A 27,569-nucleotide genomic window follows, 5' to 3' on the forward strand; every position below is an offset into this window, starting at 1 on the left:
CATCTTTTGTTGTGATTCAGACCGAAGCAGATTTTGCTTTTGAAGAAATAGACTAGCGGCTTCTCAGTTGAGTTGGAGGCGATCGAGATGTTTTGATAGCCTCTTACTATGAAAGTTTCCTTTACAACTTTGCGGATCATCAGTGCTATTGTGAAGGCAGCACCGGCCTGAAATTTCAAATACATGCAGACCCTGGGCAGACGCGTTTCTTTATGATTATCGGCTGGCGTCCTGCTCTTGCTATTTGCGTGGTCAAAGGGTACGAATAATAAAAACGAGAACAATAGAAAGTATAGATAAAAAAAAACACCCAAATACCATAGAAACAAATGCATCTGAAAAATCTCAATTCTGTCAACGAGGAGACAGTTTTACTAACCTCTTTGGACCGTTGAAGTACAGGCTCAGAGATTGCATGGATTCTGTAGTGGGCAGGATGGGGGCCAGGACCCAGCAGACCAGTTGGTTTGTGTAGTGCTCCTTTTAACCTCTGAAATAGGAGGAATGTATTTGTTGGCATACCTTTGTTAATTTGATGACTTAAGGTACAGAAGCTTAAACAACCCTCCAAGTTATGATTTCCACCTGTCAATTATCTGAGAATAAAGTACTATGTTTCTCTTTTAATTCTTTTTAATGGGTTACTTGAAACATTTATATTGCTTTGATGTGTGTTTGCTTATAACTGAAAAAATAGTTTTGATACTGAATTCTTTCTGTGGGAGGTTTGTAAAGAACCCAGGAACTTTTTAAGTAATCTAAATTGAGAAATAGGGACACTAGTGATGACATGATAACTATTTAAAACTCCTTTACGTAGCTTCAGTTAAGGAGTTTCTGTTAGAACATATTTTTTTACAAGCATTTTTAAATCTAAGAATGTATCTATTGAAATTGCTGAGGCACACGGTACCTTCACAAAATTCTATTATTATTCTACCCAAGTAAGAGAGGAAATGAACAAATTTTTGATGTACTTTGGAATCCTGGATTGTTCAGATACTAAGATTGTGAAATAGGGCATAAAATGAATAGCAAGTTAGTTCCGTGAAATGTTTGTCCCTCTTAGCATTTTTTTTTTTTGCACTTGACTAGTAATTTCCTTTTTCTTTAAATGCTTATCTCTAATATTGGTAGTAGAAGTCTGCTTAAGCTCATCTTTTCCCCATATCCCTAGATTGAGGCAAATTCAAATCTTCCATAAGAGGTTAACGAGGAAATGCTGGTAAATTACTCTAACTCATCTTTTTAATTTGCTAGATTTGTGAATTGCAGAGGCTTGATTAATTACATGAGGGTTGGGTTTATTACTCAGTTCAAATTCCACTGCAGTAGAGCATTCCTTTCTTAATGGCTCCAGGCACTGGTGGTTTTCTCAAAGCCTGGACTTCAGATCACTTACAGCAGCATTAACTGAGGTTTTTGTTGAAAATATGTGTGTGTTTTTTGTTGTTATTGTTTTTGGTTTTTTTTTGTCACATCCCCTCCAAATCAGACTCCTGGAGGTGGGAGCCTGGAATCAGTATTTTCAACAAGTTTTCCAGGAGTTTCTCCTGTTCAGTAAAGCTGGAGAACCACTGGTGTTGTGCTTCCTTCTCACTGACTGTCTTCTAAGACCATCTCTTGAGGTAGATAGCAAGTTTTTCAAGTAACAGAATGTTTTATACCTTTTGCTGCTGATAAAAACTGACTGTGACCCTCAGATAAGTTATATACCTATTATAAACATTTCAGAAGGGCAGAGACTTTGGTTCATCATCTGGAGGAACTCGATTAAATATTTATGAGTGAACTACATTGCAGCAAGGCCATATTTTAAAACCTATACTTGAAAAATCATTTTTATCACTTAATAGTCATTAATTTTAGAAGGTAGGAGCTAATAAGTACTGTATCCCAGTCATTTTGGTAAGTTTGGTTGGTTCTGAAAGGGGAGAACCTTTCTCAAGCATAGAATGCTCAAACTGATAAGCTGGAAAGAAGGCACCTAGCAAAATATTTGCTTTAGAGATTCAAAATGTAAATTTAAAACACAATGTAGTGGTAAACTATTATGTTACCACTATATCAAAATACCATTTTTTAAACTATGATAAGCCTAACATAATGCTATTAAAATTGGTTTCCAAAAGATATAGGTATGTTTTCCAATTTCACTTTTTATTCTAATAAAATCTGACCTTCATTCCCTTCTTTCATAATCCAGCATAGGACCCCATAAATTACAGATTCTATTGTATAGTTGAGGGTGCTGGATAGTTAATCCCTAGAGCATACTGGGTTTGATCACACATGGTCTGGGCTTTTGATTTAATCACCTAACTTCTCAACACTTCAGTTTTCTCAGCTGAAAATGGGAATAATAATAATAATAATAGATAAAGTGTAAATACTTCTAAGTGCTTACATAAGTTCTTGAGACATGTTTATTTAATCAATGGTAGTTACAGTAATGATAAAGAATTGGGGTATATGGAAACATATAAAACTCATGTATTAATTTTTGTACTAAGGCACTTTATGGTAGTAAGTAGAAATCCATTGCTTAAAAAAGAAGTCTCGCAAATTTCTTGGTACTAAAGGAATTGATTGGATGACTAGGCTGAACATTAAAAGTATTTAGTAAACCAACAAATGTTACATAACTATAAGTTTTTTCTAAATAAAGATAAATATTGTCATCACTTTCAGCTTAATTGTACATTTCAGAACCAAACTGATAATCAGTTTATCATGATTAGCTAATATCCCTTATATTGTAAAGAACTGCATGTTCATGGTAGAAAGACTGAAATACAGAAAAGTAAAAAGGAGAAAACTATACAATACTCATAAGTTTATTGTCTGAGTACGTATCTCTCCAAACACTATTTATGTGTGCATGTGGCTATTCATAAACAATTTTTGGTAACAAGAGATTCTATTATATATATGATTGCTTTGTAACCTTTTTTTCTTTTACATCTTATGAATTATTCCATGCCTGTATTATCAGTTATAATAGTTTAGTAACAATAACATTCCATTTTATGGATCTATGATAATGTAGCTAATTTATTTCATTAGACATTAGTTTCTCTCCCCCTCCCCACTATTAGTAACTCTGCAGTGACTGTCCTCCTACATACATCTGTGTATCTGCTTGTGAGAATCTTTTCCTTAGGATAAGTTTCCAGAGGTGGATTTTCGGGATCAAAGTACATGCTAAGTTTTAAGGTTTTTTGATACATATTTCCAATTTACCATTTAGAAAAGTTGTAGCAATTTGTACCCTTACCATGTTGTATGAGAGTTCGGTTTCCCTTCCTTCCTTTTTTTGGAATGACTTAACAAGTGACAAACCTCGTGAATTATTTTTAGGAAGAAGAATCGGATGTCAGTGTAACCTGTTGAGTAGTGTGGGATGGAAAGTCAGAAAATGCTTACACCTGTGATAGTGATAGCTCATGTTTATCAAGTCTTTTTGCAGCATTTTATAAGTATTAAGTCGCTTGATCTTTATAAACTTCTCATGCTTTAGATGACCATGCCTTGGAAATGGACGTACCTGCAGTTAAGTATCTCAGAGAGCCAGCAAGTAAGATTTGTATCTGTAGGGCCCAGAACACTTGGCCACAGTGCTGAACTGCCTATTTCCTGGGCATGTGTGATAGGCATTGGGGTTCTTTTTACATTCCTGATTTCTGTTTTGGAATAACCTAGAGATTCCCTGATATGTGTTAATTTATAAATTAGGTGGGGCACAAATTAGAATCCCTGTCATTGAGGAGTTAGCTCATAAGTTAGCTGCCAAATAGGCTTTGTCTGCTATCAGCATTCATCTTGCAAAGCAGCCTGTTACCCTTTACTTTTGTGGTTTTCCTAAAGTGCCCCTGCATGGAAAACAGGATTAAAGTCATAGAGAAGACTAGTGAAATTAGGAAAGGCAGTTCATATGTGGTGTGGACTTACCTTGGAAACATAAGACTATATACAGAAGTGAGATTAGAGAGCCAGTGGGAGGCTGTCCACACATTTCCATGTTGGCCAGTTTGGAGGTGTGATCTGGCCTGTGGAAGTTCACATCAGGCACGCAAAAGCCTCACGGTAGAGAGGTGTCACAGACCCACTAGGAAACCATCAAACAACAAAACATCTATCACTAAGTGTGAGGGTAGGATATCATTCAAGTTTTGTTGCTGATGTGTGTAGTCCTCTAACAAGGTGCGTTTCAAGCAAATTAATCCATTTGAATTCACTAATGCTCTTTTAACCTTTCTCTAGTAGAATTAAGATTGGTAGCTTGCCTGCTAAACTGATTGTGCGGAGAGAGCATCAGTGAGATTGTTTTGGCTTCAGCTCGCTGGCCCCAGTTTGTCTCTGCTGCCTAGTGAGGTAGTTGTGCTGCGCCTCCTTTGGAAGGTGCTCACTGCTGTGCGGAGCAGGGCTTCACCACGGTGGTGTGGGAATGGTACTGATTACATCTCACTCTTCATTGAGTGGTAGAGGCCGGAATTGGACTGAGGGATGTGACCGAGTTTTGGATTCAGCTGAACCTGAATGTGAAAATAACAAGGTCATAGCAGTTGGTCAAAGTTTTTTTTGTCCTTGGTGGTTAAAATTAAACATCCTCTCCTAAAGGAAGGTAGTGCTTTTGATCCCCTCTTGCTTTGGTGAGCATTTGGACTTGTTTCTCTGTCAGTATTGGTTTCGTTCATCCCTGCAGTTTGTTTGCGAGTCCTTCTGGTGGCTGGTGGTGTGCATTTGCAAGACATGGATACACCTCATGGAAATGCACAAAGTTGACTGACTTTTAATGCCATGTTTTAACCTCTGAGACAAATTTCCTGAGCAGTTTTATTGTTCTAACAAGGGCAGTGTGTTGTATCATAAACCATTGTATAAACACATACACACACACCATTCCTGTGCATTATCTATAATGAGTCTGTTCATTGTGGATTCAGTGTTTTGTAAAAATCAATTCATTCCTGCTATAAACTTAAGGTAATAGATTTTTAAGGCAAGTAATTATTCAATTTCTGGAATTATTTCAAACTCAACTGCTCCATTCTTGCAGAACTAGAGTATTACATTTTTTGAGTACTGATATATAAAAGCTTTATAGCTAGTACTGAAAAATTGACCCCCCAAGATAGTGCCATTCCTGGTGTGGAGCAAGTTTCAATGAGTAAAGCCCTCCTTTATTTCTTCTCTCTTCCTCACTAATAAATAAAAATTAATGTTTATTATAAATAATTAATGTTAAATAAACTCAGTAAATGGTAATACATTTTCTTGGGTAGTACTGCTGCCTTTCAGACCTTCTCAGAGATAGTCATTGCAATTGTTTCAATATTCTTTAAGTGATTAGAGAGATTGAGGAGGAAGAGAACTCGGTACAGGGGTTACTGGAATGTTAGTGTCGTGACAGCAGGGAGCTTTGTCTGCGCCATTTCCTACCTGAGTGTATCCTTAGGACCTAGAACAGTGCCTGGTCCACAGTGGGCACTGTGTACTGTTATTTGTTGTTATTTGGCTGTTATTTGTTGGCGTGTGGAATAGATTAGGGTTTGAGGACCCAATTGTTTGGAGGCCAGAGTTGCCCAAGTGTGGTGGGCATGGGAGAGACAGGTGAGGACTAAGGGAGACGGGCTGGTTTGGATTTTATTCAGTCAGTGGAATAAAGTGGAAGTAGGACGATAATGTGAGTTGTAAGCAGGGGAGTCCCATGATTTGCCTTTGTTTAAAAAGATCACTCTGTTTTAATTAGTATCCAGGGGAGGGCAATACTGCAGTAATTGTAACCTTACATTACTTCTTTAGTTCAATTAGTTTTAAACCATAGTCATTATCTGTTATCGTTAGTTTTTTTGGTCTCCTTAGATGAAGTGCTATTGCCGTTGTGATTTGGTTGTTTTAGAAAATCACGTTTTGGTTTTTTTTTTTTTTTACTACAAAAGCAATACATGTTTATTGAAGAACACTTTTGAAAATATAGATAAGGAAAGACAAAAGCATACCCAGAATCTTATTGTCCGTCGATAATGACTGTCCCTACTCTGTGAGGGTCTGTTCTTACTCAAGTTACTTAGCAGGCTGGGTGTGTGAGGCTGCGCAGTCGGGGAGACAAAGGCACCTGAGGGACTCTGGGCACCGAAGATGGTCCCATAGATGGGGCAGCCTGGGCTGCATTCTGGGGGTCCTACACTTGCTAGTTCCTCCAGAGAAGCTGGAAATACAGGCATATGGATTTAATGGGAAATCTCCCGATTGTTATGTGGGTCACAATTTTTATCTACACGCTGGGGTTCAAACAGAGCACACCTGAGAGCTAAATTCAGTCTTTGTTGCCTTGTCAGTGTATAACCTCAGGTACACAGACTTTTGTAGCCTGTCTTTTTCAGTTCCTAGGTTGGAACATATCCCCAAGACCTTAGAGCACCAGGCCCTCCAGTGTGCTCCCCTGGCAGTGTGTACCCAGTTCCAGGTCCCTTACCAACATTGGGTAAGACCACTGCAAAAAGTCTTAGCCAGTTTTGCTTGTTTTACCTTACCAATGAGTCTGAACACCTATTAAATGGTAATTGGCCTTATGCAGTTTTACTTGGTAACCAGCCCCCTTGCTAGAATTCTTCGTTCCAGTAAGTAGTGTTTTGGTTGTTTATTGAATACCTCTCAACATTTTAATACCATGTAATATTAGTCCCACTTAAGTCCTGGTAATTAGTGCTAATGGCAAGCATCATCCCCCAAAGCTGAGGGCAGCAGTACCTTGAACACACCTGTAACTCATTGTAAGGGTCTATGGTTGGGCAGTTTAGAGTTTGATCGGGGGTCAGTAACTGTCTGAGCGCGTGCTTCGTGCCTGGCATTGTTCTAGGTGTCCAGACTGGTATCAAGACACAATCTCAGCCCTCTAAGCATTTTCATTTCTCTTGGGTTTTTTCATGTAGACCATCATACTTGTAAAAGACAATTTGTATTTCTAGAATTTATAATTTGTTTTTTACCTTGTGTATCTTTATTTACATGAACTTCTAAAACAGTGAATGCTCATTACCCTCTCATCTCTTAAATTCAACTTAATTCTCTTAAGTACTGTTAAACTCTAGACTTAGCAAAAGTGTAAAATGGACTTTGGTGACCAGTTCGTATGTTGATGATGAGAAAAGCAAAGTACAAAGCTGGGCCTGTGCAATGTTGTCTGACGCAGTACAAATTCCAGAACCATCCTTTAACCTACACATTCACTCCCCACTAACTTCTTCCTTCCCACAGAAGACACAGAGGATTGAACCAGTTTTGGAGACTTGACCCAAGCTGGCCCAATCAGTGTCCCTTTCTTGCAAATTTGAAATGGGCCCGAGAGAGGGCTTTGGCCGTGGTATGCTCATGGGATGGGATTTAAAGGCAGTTCTGTTTTGCTGCTATGTCCAGGGTCAGAGAAAGGTCATTTATTGATGGAAAAAATAAAGCGAGTATCTAGAGAAACACAGAGAAAACACAACGTGAGTCCCTGATAGCTTTAAACCTTTTCTAGTCTTTTCTTGGGCTGGTTGCATTCCTGTTCCTGACTTCTGTGAAACCAATATTCTTAACATTACCCCGACTTTCCCCTTTTAGTTTGAGCCAGCTGAGGTTGGTTTCTGTTACTGTAACCTCAGTGTTCTCATTCTCAGCACCATATTCTTTTTTGTAATACTACCATGTCTCTTACATTCCTTGACTATTATCTGAGGAAGTTGTGAATGTATTATTTTCTCCATATAACAACATCACAAGTTAAAGATAGCAAGAAAACCAGAGGTACACACATGTAATGTGATTCAGGTAATCACAATTTTGTTGACAAGGCCATTTTGCAAATGTGGATGCAGCCTCTGACCTCTATTAAATCAGTTCACATCTCTAGCTGTGGGAAAACAGGAAGGAAGAGATTTTGAATTTACTACCAAATGTCATAACATTTTGACCTCATGCAAAAAATGGTACTAGAGATATTTACAGCATACAGTGTTGTGTGTGTCATGTAGGAGGTGAGTTTGAGGTCTGTTCAAGTGTGTTTTGTTCAAGCCACTGAAACCAGACTCTTAATTTTAATTTCTAAATATCAAGGAGTTGAATTACAACGTAATTTACCTGGGGTGAGGGTTATTCTTAGATTAGTTTGCTGTCTCATGACAATGTCATAAAAACTCAGTGCTAAATTTAAGCAATCCACTATCCTATGGAGTTGGGTGGGGAGAGGGGAAAAAAGTGACAGGAAGAGAAGGAAAGAATTGTATAGAGGACAAAGTTCATTGCTACAATTTTCCTCATTCATAATTGTATTTGCCTGAGCCTTTTCATTTGCAAGTGGAAGAAGCAAAAAGTGCCTTAAGAAAAAATGGAAATGTGTTGATTCATATGCTCGTTAAGTCCAACGGTTCTGATTGGCCTGACTTGGTCACATGCCTGAACCAATCACCATGGCCAGGGAATGCAGAACTCTTATTGGCTGTCCTGGCCCTTTGGGTCCACCTTTTGTACCAGTTGGGGAGGTCAGTACCTAAACTTCTGAAATTAACAGGAGGGAAAGTGGGGTCAATTACAAGAAGATAGAAGGCTGGGCAGGACAAACACATGTCCAACACACTCATCATTTACAGTGATCTTTTGGAAAGGGACTGATGGTGACTTTTTTTTTTAATGAGAGCCTTTAATAAAACAATACAAAGACATCAAAGTAACCAAAAGTATGTATGAACTTTCTTCTCAATAAAGTTTTCTTTTTAAATATAAATGCCCTATATGCCCACAGCATTCATGTTGTTTCTCATTCATTTTAAAACGAAATATATTTTACTATTCTGTGATTTCTCTAGAGGGAGTTCAGTGTGGGAGACTCATCTCCCAAATCTAATCTGGTTAGATTTGTGGACATTATTTTCACCAGTTTGACTACTTCTATAATTATAGATTTTTTCAGTGCCTAACAGTCTGTCAGTATTCTCTCTTGGCTCATAGTTGGGAGGCTTTTTAACTTAAGGTTCCGGAACTGCTGGAAAAACATGCATATACTATGGAAAAGTTGGAGCTGAAAAGGGATATCCTTTCTTCAGCCATCTGCATTTTTTAAATTTGATTCCAGGAAAGATAGCGACTTGACCTTTTTCAGAAGGGCATGGGGCTATTTTTGATTTTTTTTGTTTGTTTGTTCTAAGAGACTGATAACAGTAAGTGGTGAGAGCTTATGATATCATGAAAAATATGTTGTACTGTTTTTAAATTACATATTTGCAGCATAATTTATTTTACACTTTCTGATTATAATAATTCCAATCAGAAGCTCTAGTTCCTGGATCTTCTTCCTTTTATTTCAGATGATCAGTTTCCTCCTACTTTCATTTCCTTCCATATGCAGCTGGGACCTCAGAGTAGGTAATTTCAGCTACTTCCTTGCTCTGTTGTCCTGTCATTTTTACCCCGCAGACCTTCATCGTTAGACCAACTCAACTATTCTGCTTCCTGTATTTGTGCTGCTAAAAGTCAGCTGAAGAAAACCATACAAATGTGGGCTTTTGTCCTCACCTGTTTAGCTGTGTTCCACGAAGTATCCCTCCTCAGCTTTCTCTCCATCCCTCATAGACATTGAACCAAATTTGCCCCTTTTCTCAAGCCTCCCTGCTCTTCCTCAGACGCGACCTTCTCTCTGAGGGGTGCTTCTGCTTCCTGCGTGGGGCTGCCGCCCACTTTCCAGGTAGCCCTTGTCCAGCTGCCTGTTCACACTTACTCTTTGCTTCTCGAGATCAGTGGGAGAAGGAAGAAGCCGGTGTCTCCTTCCCCTGGTGCTAGATGCTATCCTTCTCTTTTTCCTCTGAGACTTGCCATTTTCTTGTGCTCGGTCGCTTCAGCGGTGCCACAGCTATGGCCTGCTTGACTGCTGTTGTGCCAGGTGCTGTGGCAGGAGCCAGGAGGACAGTCATGATGGGTCCCTGTCCTCACTCAGTATTTTACTGGGACAGACATTACACCCCCACTCCGCCACCCCCCACCAATCACATAAATAAACGATTCCCACCTGTTGTAAATGCTACAAAGAAAGTATTCAATAGGACATAATCTAGTTTTAGAGTTTCAGGGGAGATGTGACATTTACTTGGGGTCTGAGGTATGGATTGGAGTTAATCAGGGAAGGGAAAGGAGTTGTTTTGCAGGCTGAGGGGTCAGCACGCGAGCAGGGCGTGTGGCATTCAGGAACACAGTGTGTCTGAGGGGAAGGCCCTTGTGGCCGCCATGAGGAAATTGGAGAGGGAGCTAAGTACAGACCAGGGGGGGCATGGCAGGGTTTGTGTCCTTCTAAAACCCTCCTCTGACTTATGCTCCTTCTCTATCTCCTGCGTCTTCTATCTCCTCTGTCCTCTTCCTTCATGTCTGCTCAGGTTTGTCTCACTTGCTGCTGGACTCCCTCTCACTGTTGGCTTCTCACTTCCTCCTCTAGTAGCCATGTTTATTGGAAGAATAGTCTATGTTGGGTGCCTTTGTTCCTGTCACCTGTGGCAGTCAGCTTCTGTCTCTGCCCCTCCATTGGTGATCCCCGTGCACAATTTTCCATCCATTTGTTTCTTGACTTTTCTGTGACACTCTGCACATTCTTTCTTGAGAAACACTCTTGTACGTTCCTCTGCCTTGTGGTTGTGTTTTTTCCACCTTTACCTCTAGGAAATCCTGTTATCTTTGCATACTTGGAGCTCGGTCCTTTCTTCTGAGTTCTAATGCTTTAGCTAACCCCTGCTACATTCCTTGGGCATTTCAGATTCAGTGTGTCTAAAACATAGCCCACCCACCACCTTTCTTCTGACCAACCTCTTTCGATGCCTGTATTTCCATTTTTGGTGAATGATAGTATTATTTACCCTTCTGTTCATTCTTTAAGCAATTATTTATTGAGTACCTAGCATATATCAGTAATGTTAGCTACTCTGTGGTATAATAACAGAAAATAGTGTTGGTGTTTGTCCCTAGTTCCTAACACAGGTCCTGCGTCCCTTGGAATTTCCTGAGTGGTGGGAGTGTCTTTTGTTTTTCAAAATGAGCCCCTGTAGATCTTACCTGCGTTTGTGCTAATGAAATGATTTCCAGCCTTCATCCCCTCCCCCCAAACACTGCCACCACCTCCCGGAAAGAGAGACTGGAGATTGAGTTCAGTGTCGGTGATTTAATCAATCATGCCTACATGATGAAACCCCATATAAAAATCCTAGAATGATGACGTTTGGAGAGCTTCTGGTTTGGTGGACGCTTAGACGTATGGGAAGGTGGGCAACCATATTCCACAGAGGATGTGAGGGCATGGAAGCTCTGCACCTGCCTCCCCCGAACTTTGCCCTGTGAATCTCTTCCATTTGGTTGTTCCTGAGTTGTATCCTTTATAATAAAACTATAATCACTAATATAGCACTTTCCTGAGTTCTGTGGATGTCCTAATGGGTGCTTAAACCAAGGGTGCGGGGCGGGGGCTGTTGTGGGACCCCTTGAATTTGTAGTCTACCTGGCAGAAGTGCTGGTAGCTTGGGGATACTCAAGACTTGTAGAGGGTGTCTGAAGTGGGATGAGCCCTTAACTTTTGGGGTCTGCATTAACTCCGGATAGTTAATGTCAGAATTGAATTGAATTGTAGGAAACCCAGTTGGTTTCAGGGAACTGTTGTTTGAACTCATATCCTGACTATCGAGTATTTAGATATCTAGATATATACAGTCATGCTTCACATAATGATGTTTTGGTCAACAGTGAACCACATGTATGACAGTGGGCCCATGAGATTGTAATGGAACTGAAAAATTCCCGTCGCCTAGTGTATTACTCACGTGTTCATAGGGATGCTGGTGTAAATAAACCTGTGCTTCGATTCACATGTGTAAAGTATAGCACAAACAATGATGTACATTATGTAATGCTTGATAATAAATGACTGTTGCTGATTTATGTATTTACTATACTATCATTATTTTAGTGTGTATTGTTTCTATTTAGTAAAAGTGCTGTAAACCAGTATGCAGCAGCCTCATACATCTCGTGTTACTGCATCTCTTGATCACATCATTTTCCCTTGTGCTGGTATAATCTTGTGTTGTTTTGTACAGTAACGGGCTGTATAGGCTGTAGCCTGGGTACAATGAGCTGTACGGCTGTACCACACAGCCGAGGGGTGCAGTAGGCTATGCCGTCTAGGTTTGGGTAGGTGCGCTCTGATATTCACACAACTCATATCTCAGAAAGTGTCCCTGTAATTAAGCGGCGCATGACTGTATAGACTAGACTCAGTACCTGCTTGTAAGCTGAATAAATGGACAGGAAGTTACAGTGTAGCCATGCAGCCTGCACTCTTCTCCAGTTCTGAAGTTGGTTGCTAGATTCTGTCAATTCTGCCTCAGAAATACCTTTTGAATTCATCCTTTCCTCTCTATCCCCGTTATTAGTCCAGCCTTCATCATTTTTCGCTCTACTAATTTGCTCTTCTGGGCTGCGGCTTCCTGACTGGTCTGGCTTCCCTAATTCATTTGGTTTTACCTACTCATTCTTGTCGAGGAGTGTATTTGTTCAGGTGCTGCCAGACAACAAACTCTTTCTCTATGGTTTCATCTCCTCTGGCCAAGGGTTTCAAACTTTGGTATCAGGACCCATAGATACTCTTAAAAGGACTATTGACCTCAAGGAGCTTTTCTGTATGTGAATTTTTTATCTATTTGCCAGAATAGAAATTAAAACTGAGAGGTTTACAAAATAGTAATTTATTGACACTATCTGTAATGAACCCATTAGATGCTTACATAAATAACACATTTTTATGAAAGCTGTTTTACGAAACAAAAGAATTAGTGAGAAGAGTGACATTGTTTCACATTTTTGTGAATCTTTTTAATGTCCATCTTCATAGAAAACAGCTGGAGTCTCATATCTTGCTCCTACAGTCAGTCTGTTGTGAAATGTTGTTTTGGTTGAAGTAGTTGAAGAAAATCTGGCTTTATACAGATAAGTAGTTGGAAAAAGCAGGAGTCTTTTAATGGCATTTTCAGACAACTGATTATTTGATACTATACCAAAATTTGACACTGGTGGTTTCCTATGGGTTAGTTTCAAAGTGGAATCTGAAATCACATTAGTGAACTTTTCCTACCGTGTTTCCCCAAAAATCAGTTCTAATATGACTTTTTGGAGCAAAAATTAATATAAGACCCAGTATTATATTATATCATCATATCATATATCATATTATATTACAATAAAATATATTACATTATAATTATATTATAGTAATATATTATAGTCTTATAATTATAGTAAAAACACAGTCTTACAGTAAAATAAGACTGGGTCTTATATTAATTTTTGCTCCAAAAGATGCATTAGAGCTGATTGATTATCCAGCTAGGTCTTATTTTTGGGGAAACATGGTACTTTGTTGAATAAAATCTATTGATCCAAATTGCAAAATCTATTGCAATTTGAATGGATGTTTTACTCCTGTGTGAATTTTGTTATCATCACGTTTTGGTATCTGTACAATATTGATTCACTGAGTTTGTAGATCTTCCAAATGTTGACACGTTTCATTAAATAATATCACAAAATCCTACTTGGAAAACATCAACACCTATCTTGGAAAATTCTTTAAATGTTGGGAAGTAGTCTGTCTCACCATGGCAGATACCAGTTTTCCAAATTTCTACTTTTGACCCAAAAGTTCAAATTTTATCATTAGCAGCAAATACTCTCGGATGCTTTATTTGAAGCAATAAGCTCACTTTATTTATGAGAAACAGCCTGCCACACACTCAAGTCTGAACAACCATAGTTTTTTTTTGATGATATTCTGCCCAATAAAAATTGTATTCTGTGGAAAAAGGGGGCTAGTTCAGCTTGCAACTCCTTTGCACAAGTATTTCCCCGAGACATTTGTCATAGTTGGTGTGCCATAGAAGTGCTTTATGACTTCTTCCTTTATTAGTCACACAGATATTAAACACACGTACTCAGGGGCTGAGACTTAATAAAGTAATAATTTTTAATAACTCATCAAGACCATTCTGAAGTGAAACTTTTTTTTTTTTTTTAAAATAAGAGTGTGTGGCAGTGAAGAATTACAGTGACCACTAGTACAGTTTGGTGCCACTGCTAAGCTGGAGCAGTTTTACCCACCATTGTTTTTGTATCAATGTGAACATAAACACAGTGAAAAAGGAAAATAATGTCTGAGTCCTTCTGTGATAATAATTTTGACCTTCCAGACCTCCTGAAAGCATCTTGAGAACTCTAGGGGGTCCCTGGACCACACTGATAAAATCTAAACTTTTACGCACAGTCTAAAGCTTTATGCTTTGTCCCTGTAGACCTTTCTAGTTTCTTCCTCTTCTCTTCCATCTAATATCTTAGCTTTCTGACTCTAGTCACCTGCACCTCAAAATGTGGGTATTTTGTCACATACAATTATTTTCACATTTCATTTCCCTCAGTCCTTTGCCCTCTTTTTTCTGCCTCCCCTAATCTGTCTCTGGCTCATGTTTCAGATCAAACAGACGCCGCTGAGGTGAAAGTTCCTGCCCCAGCTATTTTTCACTTTCTCTTTGACTCCCACCTGCCTCCCAAGCTTTTGACTCGACCTCTGTCCATCTATTTACTAGGTCCCTCTGGTTTACAGTTATTTTCATGAACCTGTGATAACAGGAAAGCGTTTTACATCCCTCTTGTGACTTAAACTTATCCATGCTAATATTTTGTATTTTGAACCTTCTTAGCCTTGAAGAAATGAAGCATTTGGACAAATTGTGGTGGAGTAGTTTTTGGAGCCTTCTGCTCTATCAGAAATGGCATTATAGTTAGGTGTAGCCCAAGGAATAAATTGATTTTGTTGATAACTATATGAATGATACCAATTTTCCTAGTCAGGAAGCTCTCCTGGTATTGCCTAGATTCTGGCATATATGCAGCTGAGTTCATCAGATAAGTAACCTTTAGATAAGTAATCAGAGTTGTGCTGAGCTTATGTAAATAAAGTATGCCTTAGAATGACTTCTAGTATTATCTGACCGGTAACCATTACCCCACACTTGCATATGACTATTTATTGAGTAGCTGTCATGACTGAGGGATTTTACAAGAGGCTTTCACAGATCCCGTCTACATTTGTTTTCCACAATTCTGTGAGATAGCTGGTAAATATCCTTATGTTCCCGGTGATAAAACAGAACCTCACATGTGCTACCATTTGTAGTAATGAAAACATTGCAAATGGCATATTGGGTAGGTGAAGTTAAAAAATGCTTGTGTTACCACAAAAGTAAATAGGAATGTTATAAAATGACACTTGGTATAAATGAGCATTTATCAGGTAGGCACATTTCAGGGCGTTAGTCTACCTTTTATTCTAAAAGGAGCAGGAATTATTTGTAAAGGATTGTTCTAGAAATGGCCTGAAGTTTCTTCAATTTCTGAGGTCCTGTAACTTGAGGCAGTTACAGCAATGCCCAATACATCAGGCAGTTATGTCTGTAATTACCGCTCAGAAAATGAAGTCTATAAACTCTAGCATTGTGTTCATATTGGTTTTTATTATGAAATACATTACCTTTTAGATTTCTTCTCAAGTTTGAGATTCAGTTTACAAAGCCATTAACCGATATATAATTATACTGTAAATTACGAGTTTGAGTTAGATGGGCCTTTAGGTTGTGGCTTTGCTGGTCACTATAATCTTAGAATTGCAGTCAGTGTGCAATCCAGACGCTCTTGGAAATACACCGCTGAGTCAGAATATCCTGAACAGTCTTTTGCCAGATTCAAAAATGTTAGAAAAGATCTAAATCGGAATGAGAAAATGACACTCACCCATCTGGTTTGGGGCTTACTTCTTTATGACATTCCTAAACCCGATGAGAGAGGCAAGCTCTAGAACCAAGAATTGCTTAAAACATTTGTGCAGACAGTGGAGATTGGAACTTGAAAGTGACATAACAAAATGTAGCTACTGGCATTTTCTAAAAAGTCCTCAGTTCGGCATCCAGGTGAGGTTTATTATTTCATGGTTGAGAGGCAGTATAGCAAAGGGATTAAGAGCACAAATTCTGGAACCAAACTGCTCAGTTACTGATTGTATAACCAGAAGCCAGCTGTCTAACTTTTCTGTAGCTCTGTTTCCGCATCTATAAAGTGGGGTGGGTCACAGTTCTTGCCTTATAGAGTTGCTGAGAGGATGTTAAAGCACATAGCGCAGTGCCTCATTAAATGGTTACACTTTAGAAGAAATGACTGTATTATTATTATTACTATTTTATCATCATCTATGGCCCAATCCTGGATTTATGATTTAAGGCAAAAATGAAGGTGTTATATGCACTTGTTGCCGATTGATTCTATGATCTCTCTTAACTTCTCAGTGCTCTTTCCATCATCTGGAAGGTTGGCATTTATCTTAAGCTTGGTAGAGAGGGGAGGACCAGATGCTTGCTAGGTTTAAAGTGCTTTCATTCACTTATAAAAAATAATTAGACCTAAGAACTCTTACAATCCAACAACAAAAATAAAGAATCCAATTGAAAAAAGAGCAAAAGGCATGAATAGGCACTTCTCTGAAGAAAATATACAAATGCCCCAACAAGCACATGGAAAGATGTTCAATGTATTTAGCCATTAGGGAAAACAGTTTTGTAGTTCCTGTCATGTGGGGTCTCTGGTCCAGCTCCCCACATAAGAACGCAGGATATGGTGAGGCCAAAAAGGAACACCCACGGAACCACAGGTAGGGGCGTCATACCACTATATTCTCGCTGGCGGCCGGGTTGGAGACACAGGAGACAGGAGCCACACTATCTGCAACCACTTCTCTCTGCCAGCCAACCTCACTTGCTAGCTGCAATCTGCCCTGCTAACTGCAATCTGCTCTTGCTAGCTCAGCCACCATCTTCTTGCTAGCCCCCATTTGCTGCTAGCGTAGCCACAGCTGTTTTTTAGTGGCCAATGGCTCACTGGTTACAGCTGACGGCCAACTAGCCACAGCTGATGGCCATCCAATCACAGTTGATGGCCATTTACTACTCGAGTGAGCACCTTTCCACACGAGGGCGAGAACCTGGAAACAGCACTTTGGGCTCTGCCCCCACACTTCCTCAATAAGCTAAGTACGGAATTATCATATGGCCTAGCAATTCCATTCTTAGGTATATACCCAATAGAATCGAAAACAGGTGTTCAAACAAAAACTTGTATACGAAGGTGAAAACAACCCAAGATGCCCATCAACTTTTGTATGTCAAAGGACAAACTGTGATAATTCTTGCAATAGAATATTATTCAGCCATTAAAAAGAATGAATGATAAATACTATAATATGGATGTACCTTGAAATCACCGTGGTGAGTGAAAGAAGCTATACACCAAAGGCCACGTACTGTACGATTCCATTTATATGAAACATCCAGAAGAGGTAAATACCCTACAGAGACAGAAAGCAGATTAGTAGTTGCTGGGGCTGGGTATGGGGTTTCTGTTTGGGATGATGAAAATGTTGTGGACTAGGTATTGGTGATGATTGCACAACATCGTGAATGTAGTATATGTCACTGAAGTTTACACTTCGAAATGGTTACATCAATTTGATGTTACGTATTATTCTACAACTTAAAAAAGGAAAAAATTAGACATGACATTTATTTCGTTTGCCTTAGTAATAATTTTGGCGAAATATTTTCTTAACATTTTTAAAAAATTTAGGTAATGATCATTTCAGTTATTCTCTTGTAAATCTAGAAAGATAGAAAATGAAAGCCATGAGAATTTTGATACCTGTTCTTTCTTCAGTGCAAATGGGAGCCTCTGGGGGGTCATTGAGATCTTTCAAAAGGTGTGCAAGTTCGGATTATTTTCATAATGACAGTTAAGATGTTATTTCCCTTTTTAACTCAGTCTCCATAAGTGTACAGTGTCGTTTTCCAGTGGCTGTATGATGTTTGATGACATCTGTTTGGTGGCTAATGGCTTATGTGCTTGTATTTGTCTATTTTTTTAGAATTTTCTAAGGTAAGCTCTTTGGGATCCTCAATAATTTTTAAGGGTGTGAAAGAGAGTCCTCAGACCAGAATTTTAGGAAACCGGTGTCTTAGTGGAAATGTTATGTGCTCAGAATAATAATAATAATAATAAAAGTAGAAGTGCCTGTTATTATGCATTTTTGAAAATAGAGGGAAAATAAATTAAAAGCCAAATGATTTTGGGGGGGGGGTCATTTTATATCTTTATTGCTCAGACGTTACTAGATTTAGAACCATGGTTTTTTGTTTTTTGTTTTAGTACAAATATTGGTGGTAAAGGAGATCTTTGGGTTCAAATCATCAAAATAAGAGTCATCGCCCTCTCTAAGGTCACTTTGCCTTGGTGTAGGCTCCCCCAGACTTACCATCATTGAGGCGAGGGTAGGTGCTTTGCCTGGAGAAATAAGCCAGCTCTGTAGCCAAGCGCTGGAAGGGAGAATGTTACCCAGAACACTGGGGCTAAAGGATGTGCCCTCCCATTTACCTCCTCCCATTTTCTCTTCCTACTATTATTCCTACTACCACCGGTCCCTTCTAGGTCCAAGTTCACACTGGGGTGACATGGAAAACAGGGATGGGGCCTCGCGATGTTCCAGACAGTTGGTGTGAGGTGGAGGTTCCATTAGTGTTAAAAAGTGGGCATTATAGTACTTTCCCACTGGTACTCTCAGTAAAAGCTTTTACCTCAGGGGATTTTCTTTGCTCTGTGGCCATATCTGTTACTCTGTCCTAAACTGTCCTGAACTGCTGGTGACAGACCCAGACCCTCCCAGTGGAGCAGTGAGAGGGCCGAGCCTGCAGGGAGTTCTGGCAGAAATGTGTGACAGGGCAGTAGGTGGTCCCTGCTTCCTGCTGCTTTGAACACCTCTGATTGAAAAGGTTTTTGAAGATGAATTCTTAAAAAAAAAAAAATTCTGGGGGTGCCAAAAAATGTATACAAGTGGACACATTGGTCAACGTTGCTCAAGCAATAGTTCGCCGTAATCAGAAGTGTCTGGACGCTGACGGGAACCACTTTGAGCACCTCTTGTAATTGCAGAAGTCAAACGTGACTTATATTCATCTTTTGTTATTAGTATATATTATTACAATTTTAATAGTTTTTTCCTTTCTTAAAATGTGTATACATTTTTTTGGCACCCTCTGTGTGTTGTGTGGGATCCTAAAGATACTGGCTGAAGGGGGCAGGTGGGGGGGGGGCGGCAGGAGAATGGATGCTCCCTCCTGAGGCTCCTTTTCTACCCTTGGGGGCCACGGCGTGGAGTCCAGCAGTCCAGTCTTGTTCGTGACTATTGTCCAAACATTCTGGTTTATTTACATAGATCAGAAGCAGGGAGAGAAGAAGGTATTTTTAACTATTATTATATCTGCATGAAAAGGGGCTATTTGTGCCAATATTTTTGTTTAAGCTTTTACATGTTTGTGGATTTATTTTCTACTTACAAAACTTTTATTACTGGGCCAGCCCGGTGGCTCAGGTGGTTGGAGCTCCTTGTTCCTAACGCCAAAGGCTGCCGGTTCGATTCCCACATGGGCCAGTGGGCTCTCAACCACAAGGTTGCCTGTTTGGCTCCTTGAGTCCCGCAAGGGATGGTGGGCAACGCCCCCTGCAACTAGCAATGGCAAGTGGACCTGGAGCTGAGCTGCACCCTCCACAGCTAAGACTGAAAGGACAACAATTGACTTGGAAAAAGACCTGGAAGTACACACTGTTCCCCAGTAAAGTCCTGTTCCTCTTCCCCAATAAAATCTTAAAAAAAAAAAAACACAAAAAAACCCCAAAAATCTTATTACACAAAATAATATGTTTATGATACTAAAATCTCTCTTAGTGGCTTTTTATTTACGCAGCTGCCCCAGTCAAAAGCTTATACCTTACCCTGGATTCCTTCCTCTCTCTTACACCCACTTCTAATCAAGCTCTATTGATCTGGCTTAGTTCTCAAAGTTTCCTCATTCTACTCAGCTGCTGCACCAGCCTCAGGCCCTGGTCTCCAGCCAGTTTTGCCCCCATTCCATATCTTTTTCTACTAGAGCCTCAGTTTTCAAACTTTTTATTCATAGGACCCCCTTCATACACTTAAAATTTGAGGACCCCCCCTCAAAGAGCTTTTGTTTCTGTGGGTTCTATACTGATGTTACCATATTAAAATGAAAACTGAGAAATTACTTTTCAACTTGTTTATTCATTTAGAAATGAATAATAAACTCATTAGAAGTTAGCATAAATAGCGTTTTAAAGAAAATAACTATTTTTCAAAACAAAGAACTGTAGTGAGAAAAGTGTCATTGCTTTGCATTTTGGCAGTCAGCTGGATTCTCATCCACTGCACTCATTCCCTTGGTCATCCCAGCAAGCTCTCAACCTTGTCAGACCCAACACTCCCCTCTGTAATCCCCCTTTATTCTCATGTAGTTAAATTCATCACTAATGTACACATAATTTCAAAAGTATCAATGTAATGCCCTAACTTTTTTCTAAACAAGAAATCACAGTAATTTGCACTATTTCAGTATGTCAGATCTTGGTCTTAACTACACCGGAAGATGGAGTGAGATGCTCCCTGCAGATGCAGACAGACGGAGGCGACTCACGTAGCGAGAAGGGCCTTATAATCAGGACTTGATTTTACGAAATTCTGAACAACTTTTGGTAAAACTCAAAACAATCTTCTCTTGAATTGCACTCCTAGAAAATTGAGTGTATACTGTGCTTCCCCAAGAATAAAACCTAGCTGGCCAGTCAGCTCTAATGCATTTTTTTTGGAGTAAAAATTAATATAAGACCCGGTATTAATATTATATTATGTTATATTATCTTATTACATTTTATTATATTGATTATATTTATTATGTTATACCCGGTCTTATAGTAAAAAAAGACTGGGTCTTATATTAATTTTTGCTCCAAAAGACGCATTAGAGCTGATTGTCCGACTAGGTCTTATTTTCGGGGAAACACGGTAGTAAAGACTTTCAAAAAATCCTTTGTATTATATGTAAAGTGCAATTTGGTTCTAGGCTCAGGTAATTATAAATTGATTTTTTTTTCCTTATGCTAATGTCTAGAGAGACATTTGAAAGTCACATGGGACAATTCCTTGTATGGGACTGTTCTGAGCAGCCTATTAAATGCCAGTGATGCCTTCCGATGAATGTGATAACCGCAAATAACTGTACATATTTCCAGTCATCCACTGGGAATGACATGCACCTATCGAGAACCACTGATAAATGGAATCTTGGCTGGGTAAAAAAAAAAAAAAAGTTTTTAAATGTTGATGACCATTTAAAAAATAACACATTATAAAAGAATTTCAAAACAGAAGAATAATTGCCTGTAATCTCATCACCCAATATAATTAGTACTCTTACATTGTTCTATTTTCGCCTTGGCTTTTTTTTGTCCTTTAAATAATTTTTCCCATTCAAAACTGGTATCAGATATAAACACCTTGTTTACTTGGCTTGATACTACTTGATTTTACATAATTCATATGTTTCTTTTTAAAATCATAACAATCATTTTTATTTTTGATTTGGTTTTAAAATGAGCACCATCTCATGTTATAAGCAAACAGTGCCTACTCGTGACTCTTGTTAACTTTAAAAGTGGTACTAACACGAGGAAATGGGGCTTCCTTAGAGCAGAGAGAGCCTGGACTTGTAGAGAGTTGGGTGGCCTTGAACAAATAACTTAACCTCTCAAATCCTCACCTCCGTTTTCTTGTCCCTAACAAGTACTAGAGATGGTGCATGTAAAGTTCCTTCCTGCTCTGGGGTAGAGGAAAATCCCTTTCTGTTCTCTGCTGATCTCCAGGTGGACTGCAGGTTTCTGGAGGGCAGGAAGGGTGGTGGTGTTTTAGACACCTTTTTGGGTCTCAGTCCCTGGCTCATTAATCCATTGAGCAAATGACTGTGACCGAAAGTTAATTTCTTTGGACTGTGAATAAACTTTGTTTCATTTCTATCATGGTTATACTTTCATCCAAGTAAATAACTAGATTACCACGTAAAACCTCAATAAATCTTGCCCCAAATGGGATCACTTATTAGTTGAAGAGAAAGATGTTTCTGAAATTTCCAGCACATCTGATTGTTGTATTGATGTCTAGATGTGGCTTGAATATCGTTATTACTCAGGAATCTGGTTGATTGCTTGTGCGTCCCCATCTGTGACGTGTAATTAAATGAGTTCATATTTAGTGTGTTCCTTGAGGAAGCCAGGTCTGTTTACCTCAAAGACTGGAAGGCTTGAAGCCATGTCTCTGGGACTCGTTGGTACCTTTAAGACACCTGTGCAGGTATGGTTTTCTTTCATTGTTGATCTTTTTTTTTTTTTTCCTTAGGGAGGTTTGCTTTCAGCTGTTAAGATTCGAGATGTAGCAGCTCAGTCCCTTTGAATGGTTTAATTACGTTACGATGGGAAATTTGAAACATATAATTTAAAAAATGAGTTGACTGTTTTTAGGAGGGTTTCTAGATTCTGATGGCCTAAAGCGTATAGGCTGAAACGGTGGTTCTCAAACTTGAGCACTCATTAGAGTCACCTGGAGGATTGTGATAAACATTATTTGGAGGACCTCCCCTGCTCCCTTCTTCCCTAGGTCTGGGGTGGGGCCCCAAATCTTGCATTTCTAACAAGCTCCCTGTTTATTCTGGTGCAGGTCTGGGATCAGCCTTTAAGAATGACCTAGGCTGAAGTGTTGTAGTCAACTAAACGAAATAATGTGAGGGAGATGTGGGGCCCAGCATGTATCAGGAGAATCCCTTTGTCCTTCCCCAAAATACTAGAATTATAAAGAAAAACTGGTTTTGGAACTCAAAGGGAAGGAAAACATAGGCGTAATTCCTTAAGTACTGTATGATAGTTGTAATGATTCATAAAATTAAGGTAACAAGAGAATTGGAAATAGTTAATTGAAAAAAGATTTTATTTTACCTTTTTGAAAAATAAGTGTAATGCATATTCATAATGGGAAGTGTCATAAATACAGAAAAATTTCTATTCTGGAAGAGAGGAAAAATATTCCCAAATTATATTTTACCACTTGAAGATGTGTTCTGTTCATTTTTTGGTTAATTTCCATTTAGTGTCTGTTTTATGTATAGCACTTTTTTGTTTTCCCCCAAATGAGGTTTTGATTATCAAACAATATATGCTCAATGTAATCAAAGAAAAAGATCATAAAGGACACTGTCTAGACGCCACTTCTACCGTCTTTCCTCGAAAATAAGACCTAGCCGGATCATCAGCTCTAACGCGTTTTCTTGGAGCAAAAATTAGTATAAGACCTAGTCTATTCTATTCTATTCTATTATACCCAGTCTTATATAAGGGCCGGTATTATATTATATCTGGTATAAAATAAGACCAGATGTTATATTAATTTTTGCTTCAAAAGACACATTAGAGCTGATGGTCCGGCTAGGTCTTATTTTCGGGGAAACACAGTATTAACTTCCTGCACTTTATTATCTTTTTATATGAATTTACCTATCGATATGTATTATCCTGGTCACATGGTTTTATAACCTAATTTTGTATGCAATATCTTTTCACGTCATTAGGTGTACTGCTGAAGCATCTTTCTAGGTACAGAGTATCCTAACCTGAAAAAGATGATTTGTACCTGAATCTTTTCTAACAACCCCCCATCCCCCACCCTTAGGATGAATTCCCTGAAGCAGACTTGGTAAGTTAAAGAGCATGTAAAATCTAAGGCTATTGATTTATTTTACCAAATTGTCTCCAGAAATGGCCTAGTAATTACTGCCCAGGCTCCAGTCTACACTCATTGCCATTTTAATATTTGCTAGCTTTATCTCCTCATTTTAATTCAGTTCTTTTTGCTGATAAGAAGTTTAGCACTTCTTTTCATGTGTTAATTGCCCATTTCTGTTTCTACTCTTTTGAATTTCTGCTCTTGTCCTTGTCACATTTTCTTTTGGTATTGATCTTTTTTCTTAATTTATGTGAGCTCCTTCCACTTTAGGATATTAATTCTTTATGTTACACGCTTCAGAGATTTATTCTAATTTTTCATTTGTTTTAAAAACTTGTGTTTATCTTTAATAGATTTAAGGCCTCCGTTTCCCCCGACCTGTTATTATTTTCCATTTTTAAGGGTTTCTACCCATGGTGTCCAATGGGAAAGTCCTCTCTCACTCCAAGATTTTCTAAGTATTAACCTGTATTTCCTTGTAGCAGCCTAACATTGTTTCAGTTTTTTCACTAGAATCTTGAAATCATCTGTAATTCATTTTGGTATGAGCAAATAAATTCTAGTGTGAGCAAGTGCAATTTATATTTTCTTAATATTTAATTATTTGGTTGCACGATGGAAACATTAGGCAAATTTAGGTAGCAAGTTGGAGATACACATTGTTTTCACTTTGCTCTGAGGAGCACTGGTAATTCTGAGGAGGCTTTAAAGGATTTGCCATGAGAATAGAGGTGGGAAAGGAGGGGGAGAGCTGAGCAAGTATATATTTCCAGCTTCTCCCAAGAACTACAGACTTAGATGGGCAGCTAGGCACCTAGTAGGCAGATCTTCTTGGGCTCCTAATAATAGACCGTTCAAAATTAACATGGTGAGAACAGAATTCTTGGTGCTATCCCCACTTTCACCTGTACACCCCAGACCTTTCCGTCTTAGTAAATGGTGCCGTTATCCCCCCGTTACACAGGCCAGAAACTTTATAGCTATCTTTGATTCTTCTCTCTTCCATACACCTTGTATTTACTCCATTGTTCAGTTCTGTAGGCTTTCTGTCCAAAATACGCATAGATCTCAAATCTGACTACTTCTTTTTTTTTTTTTTAATTTATTGGGGTGACAATTGTTAGTAAATTTACATAGATTTCAGGTGTACAATTCTGTATTACATCGTCTATAAATCCCATTGTGTGTTCACCACCCAGAGTCAGTTCTCCTTCCATCACCATATATTTGATCCCCTTTACCCTCATCACCCACCCCCCACCCCCTTACCCTCTGGTAACCACTAAATTATTGTCTGTGTCTATGAGTTTTTGTTTCTCATTTGTTTGTCTTGTTCTTTTTGGTTTATATACCACATATCAGTGAAGGGTATATAAATCTGACTACTTCTCATCATTTCCACTGTTAAAATGTTAGCCCGGCCACCGCTGTCTGTCACAAGTGTATCTGCCTTGTCTCCCAGCTGATTTTCTTGATTCTACTCTGCTTGCCTTGAATCTATTCCACATCGTACCTTCTACAGGATAAATCAGATCATATTATTCCCTTGCTTAAAACCTTTCAGAGACTTCCCGTTACACTTAGAATAAAATCCACACCTCACTCTTTGGAGATCCTTGTGGTCTGGCCTCTATTGCCTCTCCAGTTTTCTCTCTTTCTACACTTCTCTTATTTACTTTGCACCAGCTAACCTGGCCTCTTTCTATTCCTTGATCAGGCTTTTTTTTTTTTTTCCTTCCTTGGCTCTTTGCACTGAGTGAACCTTCTCTAGAACTTTCTTGAAACTACCCCAAATATCTTCTTAGAGATTGACTACCCAGGCTCATGAAGAAACCCCAAATATCACGTCCAGTAATCGCCTACCTTATTACCCTACTCTCTTTGGAGTGAAATGATCAGATTTGTTTTTCTCCCATTCTAGAATGTAAGCTCCCTGAGGGCAGAGACTCTGTCTTGTTCCCTTCTGAATTCCCTGCCCAGTACCTGGTGGTACTGGTGATAGGTAGTAGGTAGCCATTTGTGGAACTGCTCCCACCCTATGGCCCCCTACCCACACTTTAATCAGAGCAGCTCAGCTTTTATGTCTTGAGCTTCAGTGTAAGGTTTTGTTTATAGAAAGTTTTCTTGGTTAACAAAAGTTTGAAGATAATTTCCTTGGAAGATAAGATTTAACTCTAAAGATATGTGAGGAAGATTTTAATTTGATATTTCTGTCAGTGTTCTAGCTACTTTATAAATATATTGGTGATATGGTTCCTGATTTTTAACCTGAAGTGGCAAGTCTGACTACAGCATAATGATTTTAAACATTTCCAGCCCAAGGGTACTTTTTTCTTTACATAGTAAATTGCATACCACAGATTGTTTTTATCCTATAGTTAGGAAGATTATGAGATGATACCATCTTATATTTACCCTTTTTGAAGAGTGCTTCCTGAATCCTAAGCCAAAGCATTTGAACATCTTTATTGTGTAAATATTTATGTTCCAGGTGTGTTATTCATATGTATGTATGCATACATATAATCTCTATGTGTATGCATAGTATTTGTGTTCTCCTGTTCCCATTAAATTATAAACGCTCTAGTTTATGACTTCTCTGCTTCCTTTTTTACCTCCTCACTGCAACGGTACTCTGATATATACCTGGTTGCTGCCTTAAATATTAACTGATTTTTTGTGACAGATGTCCTTTGACAATTACAGTATTTTAGTTTTAGGCTACTCTTAATTAGAAATTCATTTCAGTTGTGTTTTAAGTTATTGCTTTCTACATTTTAATCAGTCAGTGTAAAGGGATTGCCTTTAGTTTTTTGCTTTACTTGTTTTCATGTTATAGTGCTCGGAGTATAAAGTTTTACAGCTGTTCTCATTGTGGATTATACATTTTATGAAAAAAATGTATTCTAGATAGCTTTTTGAATCGCAGATAGCTTTTCCCCTGAAATGATATTTTATTAAATTTAGTAACTCTTCCTTTCTTTCTATGAGGCTTTTTTTTTGATAGATCCTTATTCATCCCTTTATTTTCAGTCTCTGTCTTTTATTTTAGGTGTATCCTAGTTAGCTTAGCCTGCTCTCTTTTCACAGCAGCCTATTGTTTAATAGATGTAATATTCTTTTGTATTTTATTGTTTCTAAAGGAAATACCTTCTAATTTTAAATATAACTTTTAGCTAATTTTTAAAAATGAGATGTAATTGACATAACATTATGTTAGTTTCAGGAGTATAACATAATGATTCTTACAGTTGATTTATTTCAAAGGAAAGTGGTAGGTTTCATTCCTCTGGACATTTCGTGTTCTCTTGTGTCCTGTGGAATATTTTCACTGGCACCACTTTTTGAAGGTTTTCTTGAAAGAAGGGAATTTCGTGCATGTCTAAGGCTTGAGTGAGAGGACAGCTCCAAATGCCTGAAGTGCTGCAAATTGTCCTGCCCAGACTTCTAGAGAGAAAACAAAGCAAAACAAAATCAGCAGTGGGTTAATGACTGCAGTGGTTTGGAGACCAAATAGTTATCATCTATCTTTTACAAGGTTAAGTTGTAAACTCTACAATGGGCACAGCTAGGGCAGAAGTTACTTCTTTCTACCTCCTGCCCATTGGTGAATGGAGATCTTTAATGTATTGAAGTTTAGTCAATGGTGTGTGTGAATTAGTCAGCTTTTGCTAACTTATGCTGCAGTAACAATCTCCAAATCTCAGTCATTTACAACAACAAAAGTTTATTTCTCATATTAATGCCCTTTGTGGGCTTCATTCCAGGACTCAGGATGGAAGAATGACAAGAGCCA

At 38.6% G+C, this 27,569-nt stretch overlaps 1 protein-coding gene across 12 annotated transcripts in view; it reads left to right on the forward strand.

Annotated features, from left to right (window-relative positions):
- The window catches only part of ITSN1 (intersectin 1), a 179,492-nt gene that overhangs the window by 1,095 nt on the left and 150,828 nt on the right, over positions 1-27,569 (forward strand). The window lies entirely within an intron of this gene.

This window comes from Rhinolophus hipposideros (genome assembly GCF_964194185.1).
Source record: "Rhinolophus hipposideros genome assembly, chromosome: 2".
NCBI lineage: Eukaryota > Metazoa > Chordata > Mammalia > Chiroptera > Rhinolophidae > Rhinolophus > Rhinolophus hipposideros.